Raw genomic sequence first — 14,754 nt, forward strand, 5'->3', positions numbered from 1 at the left:
CAAGTGTAAAGAGCAGATTTAAATACGTTGAACTAATTAACGTGTGTAAAGAATACATATTATTTAATCCTAAATAAATGTAACGTCACTTTTCGCGAGTGCAGATGATACATGTATAAGTGATCTTGAATATCGTCATTTTTTCGATGAGAACCGCGTCTCCCCTCTGCGGAGTATGAAACAACAATAGATCTGAAATTGTCATTAATGTCGAAATAGTTGGCATGTGTCTGTGTTCAAGAACGAGTGAGGTTGTGTGGTAGTGGCAAGCCTAAATCGCGGTGGAATGGGACGCACTCAAGTCTATCACCTTTAGAAAATAATGTGGGTGTGATAGAAATGTGGGTTTTTTTCTGTTTGAAAAAAACGTTTGTTTTCGATAGATTAAATTTCAGGAGTCACTTTGAATATACAATGTAATTCCAAGATATATATGATGATTGTTGATGTGAATTGTCGTCAGCAAATAATCTAAATTTTGGTAGCATATTTACAGCCACATCATTTACATAAATCAGAAAAAGAAGAGGACCTAAAAGAGATCCCTGAGATACACCCACAAAAATGTCTTGTTTTGACGATAACAGATCATTATACATTACTTTTTGTGATCTATGGCAAAGAAGACTAGTAAACCACTGTCAAAGAAGGTCACCAGATATACTATAGGTTTGTAATTCTAAAGTGTATGGTCCGAATTTTGACAATTTTCCGCCAACCTGTAAAACCGCTGTGAAATCATCGCAAGTACGTATTTATGAAGCTGTGCGACATGCCATACATTATTTCACCTGTTTGAACCAGCATGACTTGATTTCAAATCGGTATTTACTAACAACCGTCACTCCGCCATTTCAAGTGTCAGTCACGTGTGCAGTTGAAACTTTAAGATTTTCGGTGGTCTTATCTGTGTAAAGCTGGGTATTTTGTTACAACAGTACCGTGCCATAAGTTTAATAGAAATACAAATATCAGATACCTCTTAGTAATTCGTTGTTTTACGCTCTTTCACTCTCAGCTGCATCCGAGTTAATACATCATGTTGGGATTCCCCTGACGCGCGTGGGGTTATTTACAGACGCCTTACAGACATCCGGAACACCTCGGTTCTTTCACTGAAAAACGTGGTTTCGGTGAAAGGCCCAAAGTGTTCCGGATGATTTAAGCGTACCACACTATATTTACTTTCTAATTAATCTTCTCACTGTTTTCTTTTACATGCTAATGTTTTGAAGCATGTAATTAAGGGAAAGTTAATAACACTAATTAATCTGTTTGAAAGTAATTATGTACGAAAATAATACACAAACATCGGATCATACAGCTTTGAAAAATACCTCTTTGTGCCAGACTCTATCAAAAGCTTTTGAAAGATCACAAAATCCCATACAGCACGATTTACCTTTGTCAATATTTTGAACAACATTATGGTGTACGTTTCTAACAATTGAGTACCCGGGTAGAAAACCGGCTTGATATCTATAAAATGAATTGCTGCTATGGAAATAATTGTACACGACGTGTTTGAATATTACTCTCTCCATAATTTTACTGACACCAAATGATAGCGACACTGGTCTATAATTTGAAACCATAGATCGATCTTCTTTTTTAAAAAGAGGAATACATGAGCTATTTTCCAAAAAGATATAATCGTTTCAGACAAAGATTTATTAAATAACATAGTAAGTGGTTTAGCGACAATTAAAAGAGTAGATTTTCACATTTTATGACTCCGGGCCTACAGCTTTGTTTATGGGAAATATTGGAATAATATATATTACTTCTTGTTCATTAATCATAATAATACAAAGAGAGTTAATTACTACGCGTACTATACAGTATTGGTTGTTGTTTTTCTATATAGGAGATAGATGGAAAATATACACTAGTATTCCTGTCAGAATAAGCAAATTTTCTTACACCATTATCATTGTGAATTTGTATTGGGGTATTTCAGTAGATAGCTTTATGTTGAACGAGACTTTCATCAACTTCCAATATATAGCTCGTTGTTATTCTTGCTTGAATCATCCAAATATTTCAATATTTTCATGATACTTAGATATCGTTTACTTTTATCGACTTAATTAAATGAGTTATATTTTTATGTTTATAACATCAAAATGGAAGAACATCTTTTCCAAAACGCTTGAACCAGTCCGTTTGAGATAGGGCTTTGCAGAAAGTCTAACGGTAATTTACCCTAATTTAAATATGCTGAATCTGATCTTCATGAAAATCGCGATAAATAGGTCAAAATGGCGATTCAAAATCCGATTTTCCTTACTTTCTCTTAATATGGTTTACAAGAGAAAATAACCGAAATAGTATTCATATCATTACACTAGTGCAGACTACAAATGAAAGACGTCACAATTTTTGGAATTGCAGAGAAAGTCCACACACTGCAGATTGACATGTTTGATATGCACACCTTAACCGATAGACGAAACCACCAACTTAATGTCATCATACAACCGACAGACGAAACCATCTAATGTCCAAACTACCAACGCGGAGCAATTTATCAAAGTTTTGCAGTAGATATTAAAGCTGAAAAAGGTTCAAAAAGTGATTAGTCTGACACATTCCAATTTGTTCTTCCTCCTCAAATTAAAAAGTACTAACAACCCGATAAGTAACAGGTCAATTTGAGAAGATACGAGTAGATATGTGTTGTATGTGATCTTCTATTACGTATCAGATGCTAATGCGATCTGTGCAGATACCCGAGAACAGTAAATGTCACTTAGGACCATCTGTCTCTTCACATGACCCCTTCAGCGTAGGTATCCCTCTAGATCCGCGCGTATACTTCAGCGTAGGTATCCCTCTAGATCCGTGCGTGTACTTCAGCGTAGGTATCCCTCTAGATCCGCGCGTATACTTCAGCGTAGGTATCCCTCTACATCCGCGCGTGTACTTCAGCGTAGGTCTCCATTTAAACGTGCAGATATTTAGTACAGTCAAACATGTATTAAGAGACCGTCCAACGGAGAATGGAAAAAAGGTCACATATGACAGGTGGTCTCTTAATACAGGTTGCCTATTTCCCGCAGTTAATGGATAAAATTTCGCAAAAAATTTGAACAATGGAGAAAATGACTACATGTATTTTGAATTTATCATTAAGAATATCAAGTACGGTTTTAAAAATTGTAAAATAAAATTAATAATACACTGTAGTTAAAAATCTAGAAAACAATGTGTTGTATCATAATTGATTATTCATCAAAATTACATTTAATCTGTTTAAGAATGATAAACTTTGCATGCATTTCATATTACACATTTACATGAGATTCAAAACTCATATATGAACTTCATGTTAATTTTCTAAAACTTATAAACACTTTGTTGTAAAGGGTATTTATGTACATGTATAGCCTACTTCTAAAGTGTAACTATAAAAAATACAATGCTTGTGGTAAGAAAGCAAATGGGAAAGTGTTAAGTCTCCTTTTGTACAATACATGCTGGAAATATGTGATTCAATTTGAGAAACATTAAATAAATCACAATATCCATTGTACATGCAAATCGTGTCAAATACTCGGGACATGTCGAATTGAGCCGCTAGTTCCAGTCATTATTCTGGAAACCTCGAGTATTTCATGCAGGAAAACTGGGAATACTTCGTTTAAAATTTCAGTCGTAAGCACAATATTTACCTGCTTTGTATCGCAATCAAAGAATTCGTAATTATGGATCTTGCTTCGAAATGATAGGGCTGAAACGATTCACCGGAATATCGATGCTGTTCAATATAAATGTTCGATTCTATGTTCGATTCATTGCCTCGATTTTCGGTTCGTTGCGTTTATTACAAACGAGTTCAGTAAAATATACCAGGCTTGGCCTGTACGTATTATTTCTACCTGCATGAGGGACAAAATAGTCAAATAACGTTCAGACTACTGTTTGCCTCGAGGTTGTATGACGAAAACATTAATAAACTTTATCAGTCTAAACTACAGAGCCAAGTGCCATCTTACCGTTCGACAGTTTGAAAACATTTTGCTTTTAAAATTATGATTTTGAAGCTTGATAAATAAATTTTTCTCAATCTAATTAAAATCAGACTTCTTAGATCCGTGTAGTATACTTTGCGTAAGAAGCGATTGTGAACGTATCCTAGGATCTGATTTTAATTAGATTGAATTTTTCTTCAATGTTATTATTGGTTTCTTCTGTAAATTGTATCGTATTGAAAGTATTGAATCGTGGCAGAAGTATTGCAAAAGGTATCGTATCATGAAAGGGGAGGGGGGTGTATCGTTTCAGCCCTATATAATGTAAGGTGAAGATAAAGAACAGTGATTGATCTCATAACTCCTATAAGCAATACAAAACAGACATTATCACCGTGATATAATTACACGAGATATGAAGTCGTTATTACGAGTTTTAAAATACGTCATAACTGCGAGATAAAAAAAAAAAACCCTCATTAGATTAAACTGTCTTCATTAGATAAAAAAAATTAATTAAAAACCAACCAAGAACATGATTAAATACATATCATTTGAGTTGTTGCGATTGGATATCGAGTGCATATGCACTTATAACAATTCCACTCTCAGTAATACGTTAATTAACAAATGGCGATCACGTTTTGACAAGAATGGAAAGAGGGCAAGAACGAACAAAGAAAAGGGTTTAACTGGAATATATAATTACTATGGTTACCGGAGCACATAGGATAAACAGGAAGACAAAAAGTTAAGGTATGAAATATGAAAATTCATATGAATAATATAATATAAACCAAAATATTCATTAAATTTATAATATGAATAAAATCCACGTAGACAAGAGGCGAGATTTCGGTATGAATATTATAAACAAGAAGCAAAATATCAAATGTAAAAGGCCAAACAATGACTAAGCACAATATGAAGGTTGTATAAAAGAAAATATCAACTCAGCAAAGTACATATTATAGAACTGCACATTACACAAAGAAATAACGAGATCTATATATGTCGTAATAATAAATTGATGTCATATCGATAAATCTATGTCGTAATAATAAATTGATGTCGTAATGATAAATCTCAATCTCTACCCAGAGTTGTCGTTCCTTGCTCTCAGGAACGATAACTCTGGGTAGAGATTGGATAAATCTATGTCGTAATAATAAATTGATGTCGTAATGATAAATCTATGTCGTAATAATAAATTGATGTCGTAATGATAAATCTATGTCGTAATAATAAATTGATGTCGTAATGATAAATCTATGTCGTAATGATAAATTGATGTCGTAATATTACGACTTATACCAGTCATTCTTTCATTGTGAATGATCTATATTGTTCGTTACCCAAGGTTTATTTCGTGAAGAAAAACGATTTCTGATAGCATATACAGCCATTCGAACAAAACATCATAATTCTAATTCAATTCAAATCAGACAATTAAGTGATTGTTAATAACCTAAAGTAGAGAAATTTGGAGTTTTTAAAAATAAAGGTCAATATGAAATGAACCTTTCTATGATGTACTAACCAGTTTTGTTGTCTTCGGATAGTGTACCTAAAACAACTGTTCCCAGTACTCTTACACAGCAAAGAAAACAACATTACTTGTACTGACTCTGTGTTTACAACACATTGTCCGTGACGTAAGTGCCGTATTACAGTTATATATTTTTGTAGAGTGTGCAGGGTACATAGGGAGCGTCTGAAAATTGGTCGGCGAGATCGTACCACAGATAAAAAAAAAAATAATAAAGTGTGAGAATAAACAAAGAAAACTTCATCGCTTTCCATTCCGCCCGATCAACTCGGCTTCTGCAGCATTTACCACCAGACGTCATACATATGATAAACGGCACGGCGAGACTTCACACGCGCGTAGAGAAATAAATATTACAATTGGCACGTGCCCTAACTCTCATCTCCATGAATCTCCCCCGCTAATCGACTAAGAAAGATGACGTCACAAAGAGTGAATATACGCTTTCTATTCTTAGCTGCAAAACTGTTTTTTCATCCCCTAATAAAAAAATATATGTTCACGATTCTGAGAGCAATCTACTTTTCAATGATTGAATCATGCAGACACTTTAATCTTACAGAAACACAATAAGAAGTGTTTTATATATAAGTTACACGTACTTGAATGATACGGTGCACGAAAACATGTTTTGATCTTACAAAATTGAACGAGATGATCTCTGATCTGCAAACGAGAAAAACAAAGATATATACATGTAATGTGTTCGTAGAAAAACTTTTTTTTTTTAAAAGAAAAAAGAAACCGTCAAAGATGGCTAACAAAGACCTTCCAGATATAAATATTATCTACGCATGAGTCATCTGCATGTTGTCTGGTCGTCACTCATCGCCTGCACTCCATTTGGCGGGAATCCATGTTACATCGCCTCCGGGTCCCAAGAAAGTTTTATTTCCATATGTAGTAGCAGCAGTTCATCACGTACCGAGATAACACTGAGTGTCCCAACGCGACTTCCTGTCCCCATTAAATCGTTTTTCTAAGTATGGTGAGGACGTTGACTTTCATTTTTTAACTAATGCACACAAGGTCAGACATGGCATGACTTACATGTAAGAGAAAAAAAAAACTAAGCAGCTAATATTGCATTGTTTAAAAGCAGTCTTTTTGAAGTAAAGAGTTAGATCAATCGTCATATAATTGTCACGTCGATTTCACCAATAAAAACAAAAAATGATAGAAACATTATGTCATATAGTTTTATATTTATCAGTCGGAAACTGTAGATTGTTAACGATGATAATCTATATTTCATAATCCACGCACGCCTTTTGTCTCCGTTCACACGACGTCAGAGGTAGAGTCATCACCGGAACCCACGGGTTTTCTCCCCGAAAAACTGTAGAATGCAGTTTATAATTAAATAACGGAGAGAAACCCCGTGGGTTCCGACGATGTGGTAGACTCAGTAAGCGTGGTAGCAACGATCTAATTTCACTTGTACAAACTTATAACAAAACTTTGATTAACAAGTGTTTAATATAGTTTGTCTGGTGAAGGTTTGATTAACAAGTGTTTAATATAGTTTGTCTGGTGAAGGTTTGATTAACAAATGTTTAATATAGTTTGTGTGGTGAAGGTTTGATTAACAAGTGTTTAATATAGTTTGTGTGGTGAAGGTTTGATTAACAAGTGTTTAATTAATTTAGTTTGTCTGGTGAAGGTTTGATTAACAAGTGTTTAATATAGTTTGTGTGGTGAAGGTTTGATTAACAAGTGTTTAATATAGTTTGTCTGGTGAAGGTTTGATTAACAAATGTTTAAAATAGTTTGTCTGGTGAAGGTTTGATTAACAAATGTTTAATATAGTTTGTCTGGTGAAGGAAGTTTCCTGATTTGTTAATTATAGTTAGCAATTCTAAATTACAATTAACTGATGTTAATTATAGATTATGACTCTAAACTATGGTGCATGAACATCGTTAACTATAGATAAAATTCAACGTAATATATTCATTTGATAAATACAGTTTCACAACTCTCAACCATAATGCTTAACGACTGTTTATTCATTTTTTAAAACGAAAAACTCCTTTAGTGTTAATGTGTTCATTCAATTTGATAAACATGGTTTGGTATTTGATGAATATAGCTTGCAAAGTTAAATATAGTTTCCTATTTGATAAGGTTACAACCCGTCCTATATAATTAACGCGCTGTAAAATATATTTTACGACTGATAAATCTAAGTTCAACAAATATGAAATTATATTTCTCTGATTTTTGTAAAATCAGCGTGTCATAGATTACATATGCATCATCCTTATCATATTCGCCATCGACCTCTAGATATCTAATTCGTCTGAGTTCAGTCTATAATTTTGGCGTTTTATCTGCTATTTTGACAGTATCTTTTAGCTGTCTATCAGAAAACTGGGTTTCTACAACAGTACAAGTCAACCACCGATTTTCTTTGGTGTATATTTTCACGTCAGCAAGTGAACCTTTAGGCTAAACAATTTCTTGTTAATTCTTTTTTTCTGACTAAATTGAATCGAACTCAATACATTAGAATAAACAGGTATCAAAGTTTTAAACAAGTTTCTTTTAAAAACATGTACATGCAATGTAGGGTCATATCAGAGTGCACAACGCCCCTAGACAAAGAGAGGTGTGAGATACGACAAGAGGCCCATAGGCCACAACGGGCACCTGACCTTCTCAGGCATATACATGTACAGATATAAGTTTGAGACACAATTGAAATAGTCCCATTAGCAATTTTGACACTAGTATAATTATTTCACTGCAATTGGGAGTTCAACTAAGTTATTTTGTGATTTAACGCATTAAACAGAATAGGGTTACTGAGAGACAAGGAAATCTGAACTTCTTGTGCTCATGTTATTAATAACCCACAAAATTTAATGAGCTCTCTTTCTAACTAGCAGACATGCAGGAGTTAGGGGTGTATAATCCTAGTTTAGAAACTGTGTCGGGAGTTAGACGGACAAGCCTTGTACTCTTTATCAGTAGGTAATATTTCCTCAAAACTGGTCATTTGCAACAAAGCGTAATTTTCTCAAAACTTGAAGAATATCAAACTGCTTTACACATGCACATCTTTTGATATCCATACAAACACTCTGTTAAAAAGAAGATCCTAGCTTAAGCGTGAGGAGTTAGACAGACAAAGCATGTACCTTCCATAAAACAAAAAGGCAAACCTCCAGCAAGAGAGGACGAAAGGTATCTACATTGTACCGTGATCTGGAAAAACTCCAGCAAGAGAGGCCGAAAGGTATATACACTGTACCGTGATCTGGAGTGACCAAGCAAACCTACAGCAAGAGAGGCCGAAAGATATCTATATTGTACCGTGATCTGGAGTAACCAGGCAAAACTCCAACAAGAGAGGCCGAAAGGTATCTACACTGTACCGTGATCTGGAGTGACCCAAAATAAGCTGCACAACCAGATTTCAGCTTAATGCAGTTCAATGTTTAGTTTTTTATATGGAAAATATACATAAAGAGAGTCAATAAAAGAAGTTTCAGCTAAATATGTGACAAAGACATACGAAAATAGTAGCAGAAAACTCCGAAAGGACTGACGGACGTGCACACATTGTTGTGCTATAATGCGTTCCGTTTAAACCCTTTATTACTTAATCAGCTTCTTCATTACAGATCCCGCATAAATGTGTAACTGTACCAACAGCAAACAAGAGACCCATGGGCCACATCGCTCACATTGGATCTGCCATGATTCAGCTGTTGAGATTATTAAAAGATTTTTTTTACCAATCTTTATTCCCATGAAAAATTTTGATCCAATATTGTGGCTCCAACCTAGCCCCAAAGGATCAAATCATATCTGAAAATGAATTGAATTCACATAACACAGAGATGCTTTAACACCAATATGACTAACAAGATTGCTGTTTTGGATAAGACCAAAGTCACAAGGTCATAGATCATGGTAGGATACGAAAGACCTTGCCATAAGATTGATTGATTGATGTTTTCCGCCACACTCAACAATTTTTCAGTTATCTGGTGGCACCCAGTTTTTATTGGTGGAAGAGAGAACCCAGATACAATGTACCTGGGAAGAAACCACCGACCTTCCGAAAGTAAACTGGGAAACTTTCTCACTTACCGGCGCGAGCGGGATTCGAACCCACGCCGACAGAAGCGTCCTTGCCATAAGAAATCTACATACAAAATATGAAAGTTCTAGCTTAAGGTATCACACCGGTAATTGTCCAATCAAAATGAACTTCAATTGTAGTTCCATATATTTATAAGAATTTTTTTTTTCTTGCGCGATTTTTCTCTTCTTCTTTTCTCTTAATTTTTGTACCCCTGATTAGGAAATTTTGTGTAATTTGTAGAAATAACCAAGTGTATACAAAGGAACTATTTGATGTTGGTAGCTGAGGCTACTTCCTGAGGTGCACTCCGGCTGTTTACACACATGTGAAAAACACGTGGATTTGAGGGTAATCTTGTTTGCGGGTAATTTGTTTTCGAAAATGTCGCGTAGGATATTGTTTTTCCGGTGTCGGCAGACGAGACAGGTAACATTGAACATTTCATACTGCGTTATTCGGCATCAATTCTGCATACTGATTTCTAATGATTTTCCCCCTCTATAATAATATATAGTGAAAATATAATTACCGATAATAGTTGAGGAGATATTGAATAGGTCATATTTTTATGAAAAGTAGGTCAAACTTCCAGGTCAAGGTCAAACACTGAAGTAAATCAAGGTCTTGCCATAAAAATCTATATACAAAATATAAAAGTTTTTCCTTAAATAGTGCGGGAAATATTAATTAGTTCATGTTTCTTAAGAAAGTATGTTAAATTCACAAGATCATAAATGATCGTGTCACAAGGTGGTCTTGTCATAAAGAATCTATGCACAATAAATGAAAGCCTCTCCTAAAATAGTTCCTGATATATTAATAGGTTTTCTTAGAAGTATGTCAGACTCCGAGTTCAAGGTCACAAGGTCAAAGATCATGAAATAAAATTAACTGTCTTGCCATAAGAAATATGCATACAAAATATAAAAGATCTGCCTTCAGAACATATTGAATAGATCAGATTTTTATAAAAAGTAGGTCAAACTTCCAGGTCAAGGTCACAAGATCACACACCATTGTATCACATAAAAAGTCTTTCTGTAAAGAATGTATGTACAAAATATGAAAGTCCTAGATTAAATATTTCAAGAGATATTTTTAAACATTTTTCCTATATATCAGCACATAACACTTTGATTCCCTATTGTGGTCCCACCCTACTTCCGGGGACTATGAATTGCACAAACTTATATCTACTCTGTGTCAGGAAGATTTCGTGTAAATCCACTTTTCTGGCCCTGTGATTTTTAAAAAGAAATTTAAAAAAAGATTTTCCCCATATAAATCTTTGATTCCCTATTGTGACCCCACCCTACCCCCGGGAACTATGATTTTAACAAACTTGAATCTGCACTATGCCAGGAAGTTTTCATGTAAATATAAACTTTTCTGGCCAAGTGGTTCTTGAGAAGAAGATTTTCAAAGATGTTCCCTATATATTCCCATGTGAAATTTTAATCCCCTATTGTGGCCCCACCCTACGCTTGGAGGCCATGATTTTAACAAACTTGAATATGGGCTATGTCAGGAAGATTTCATGTAAATGTAAACATTTTTGGCTCAATGGATCCCTGAGAAGAAGATTTTCCCTATATATTCCAATGTAAAATTTTGATCCCTCATTGTGGCCCAACCTATCCCCAGGGGCCATGGTTTGAACAAACTTAAATCTGCATTATGTCAGGAAGCTTTTATGTAAATTTGTACTTTTCTGGCCCAGTGGTTCTTGAGATTTTTAAAGATTATCCTTATATATTTGCATGTAAATCTTTTATCCCCTAATTGTGGTCCCATAACACCAGGGGCCATTGTTTAACAAACTTGAATCTGCACGATGTCTGGAAGCTTTCATATAAATTAAGTTTTTCTGGCCCAGTTATTCTTGAGAAGAAGATTTGTAAATGACCCCATCCTATCTTTGCATTTTTGTGATTATCTCCCCTTTGAAGAGGGCATGGCCCTTCATTTGAACAAACTTAGGAGCCCTTCATCCAAGAATGCATTTTGTCAAGTTTGGTTGAAATTGGCCCAGTGGTTCTGGAAGAGGTCGAAAAAGTGAAAAGTTTACAGACAGATGGACAGGCAGACGATGGACAACAGGTGATCAGAAAAACTCACTTGAGCTTTCAGCTCGGTCATCTACTCCTTAGGAAGAACAAGGGTATCAAGTTTGATATCTGTCAAAACTCATGAAAAGGTTCTTAAAATATTGAGTAGGCAATATCTTACTATCCTTGATCTCAAAATGCATCACGCCTAAAATCACACGGCCTCTCTCCTCTGTTGGCGCGAGTTCGAATCCCGCTCACTCCGGTAAGTGAGAAAGTTTCCCAGTTTACTTTCGGAAGGTCGGTGGTCTCTTCCCAGGTACATTGTATCTGGGTTCCCTCTTCCACCAATAAAAACTGGGCGCCACCAGATATTAAACTGAAAAATTGTCGAGTGTGGCGAAAAACATAAATCAATCAATCAATTGACCTCAAAATCAATAGTGGAGGGTTCTCAAGATATTGGTCAGACAATATCTTCCTATATTTAGAGTAAACTGACCCTTAACCTTGTGATCTTGGGGTCATCTACTCTTCAATGGAAACCAGTATAAATTTGACGTCTGTTATTCAAAAAGTTCTCAACATATATTGAGTAAACAACACTTAACCTACCAACTGAATGACATGTGCAAACCAATATGCCCCCTTTTTCAAGGGAGGGAGGAGGGGGGGGGGCAAAAATATTGCTTTGCAATTTGTGAATTTCAGACCTTCCCACCCCAACCATACTCCTGAGTAATAAACAAGAGGCTCATTGGCCACATTGCTCACCTTAGCCCATATTATAGATTTTTCCTACATGTAAAACTTTGATCCCTATTGTGGCCCCAACTTACCCCTGGGGGCATGATTTTTATAAACTTGAATGTGCACTATGTCAGAAAGCTTTCATGAAAATTCGTACTTTCCTGGCCCAGTGGTTCATGAGAAGAATTTTCAAGATTTCCAAGGTATATTTGTTGGTAAAATTTTGATCCCTTATTGTGCCCCCCCCCCCCCGGGGGCCGTGATGTCAACAAAATTGAATCTGCACTGTCAGAAGTTTTTATGTAAATGTAAACTTCTCTGGCCTAATGGTTCTTGAGAAGATTTTAATGATTTTCCCTATATATTTGTATGTAAAATTTTTATCCCCTATTGTGGGCCCATCCTACCCTTGGGGGCCATCATTTGAACAAACTTAAATCTGCACTATGTCAGAAAGCTGTCCTGTAAATTTGAAAGATTAGTAGGTACAATTTCTAAAGTAATCTGGCCCAAAATATCGATGATCTCACATGGAGCTCAAACCCTGGTATTCAAATAAGGAATAGATTAGCAAACCCAAAATTCGCTCAGTTTGATCAGCAAAATGATTTGTGTCATTTGACAAGAGCTTGAAATTGGAATAAAATTGCAAAAATGCCATTTTCAATGAAAATATCCACAAATTCATGTGGTTTTCCTTTCAGAAAACATACAGCGCATTCGTCGAGTAAATTTATTCAAGCATATTTTTCATCTAAAATAATACACAATATACATCATTTTCATTTTGCTCGACAAATGCGCACATCTTTTCCTGAGCAATAAACTGTATGACATTTGACAGTTTTCAGGCTTATTTTGAGAAAAAGGCGGGAAATGTCTTATTCATGATGTCATAATGCTATCCATTTAGGAATATCATTCTGATTTTGTTGACATAGTATACCTGGCATATATTTTACTTTCTTAAAACGCTGATTAAAGTTAATTCCAGACATATTTTATAGAGAGAAAATTTTGAGGCCTTTTTACGTATACAATCGTACTTTGTTCTTTCCTGGCCTAATAGATCTTGAGAAAGATTTTTAAAGATTTCCCCTATATATCAGTATGTAAAATTTTGATCCCTATTGTGGCCCAAACCTAATCCCGGCGGGCTATGATTTCAACAACCTTTAATCTGCACTACGTAAGGTCAAGCTTTCATGTAAATGTAAAGTTTTCTTGCCCAGTGTTTCTTGAGAAGATTTTTAAATGACCCCATTTTATTTTTGTGATTATCTCCCCTTTGAAGGAGGCATGACCCTTCATTAAACAAACTTGAAAGCCCTTCACCCAAGAATACATTTTGTCAAGTTTAGTGGAAATTGGCCCAGTGGTTCTGGAGTAGTCGAAAATGTGAAAAGTTTATGGACAGACAGATGGTAAGACAGACAGACGATGGACAACAGGTGAACAGAAAAGCTTGGGGGGGGGGGGGGGGGGGGGGGGGGGGGGGGGTAGGGGATCCATGAACTATATGGCCCCAATTCTTAATTCTAAAATGTAGACTACTCTTAAACCGAGGTTTCCACTTAGTGCGACTTCATCTCTTTGCTTCGTGACTTCAAATGTTCTAACTTTCTGTATTATGTCATTATTATTATGGTAAACAAATATGTTTATCTTCAATTTCATACACACTACACTAATAAAACCATGAACTGGATTAACAATGCTGAATTTTCCAGGAAGTAGTGGTTTTTCTATATAATTTAAGACAAAAATAATACTTGAAATATTTTCCTAAAACATCAATGGAAAACATGTCAACTTAATCAAAATGAAAGTATATACACAGGTTACATGCTTTTTTTTTTTAAAAGCAAGTAACGGAAAAAACTTTCAATATAGTCATTTGCCTTATAGATGTAACTGTAAAAATTTTTTTTTAGCATGTCCTCAATTGCAAAAGATTTCAAAAGAAAAACCCAAAACATCACCTTTCACACTACAATCATAAGTCTGGATGATTCATACATCATTATTCTTCCGCATATTTTTCGAATGACCATTCTTATAATCATCACAAATTTTCCTTGACTCCATAATGCTGAACTCAATGACCTCCGTAGACTATCATTGTGCTAAAATTATCCCTCAAACAGCCACTAAACCTGTCAGTGTTGGCCTACTGAACACAAGAAAGAAACCGACAGACTGCAACCCACCTCTGATGGACCTATCCTATACTGAAGTCAATACTCTAGTTTCATTTTTGTGACTAAAACAGCCATATTTCACAATATCTTAAACTCATCACTTGTATCACTCTCGACAAACACACTAAAGAAATTG

This window comes from Ostrea edulis, chromosome 4, assembly GCF_947568905.1.
Source record: "Ostrea edulis chromosome 4, xbOstEdul1.1, whole genome shotgun sequence".
Classification (NCBI taxonomy): Eukaryota; Metazoa; Mollusca; class Bivalvia; order Ostreida; family Ostreidae; genus Ostrea; species Ostrea edulis.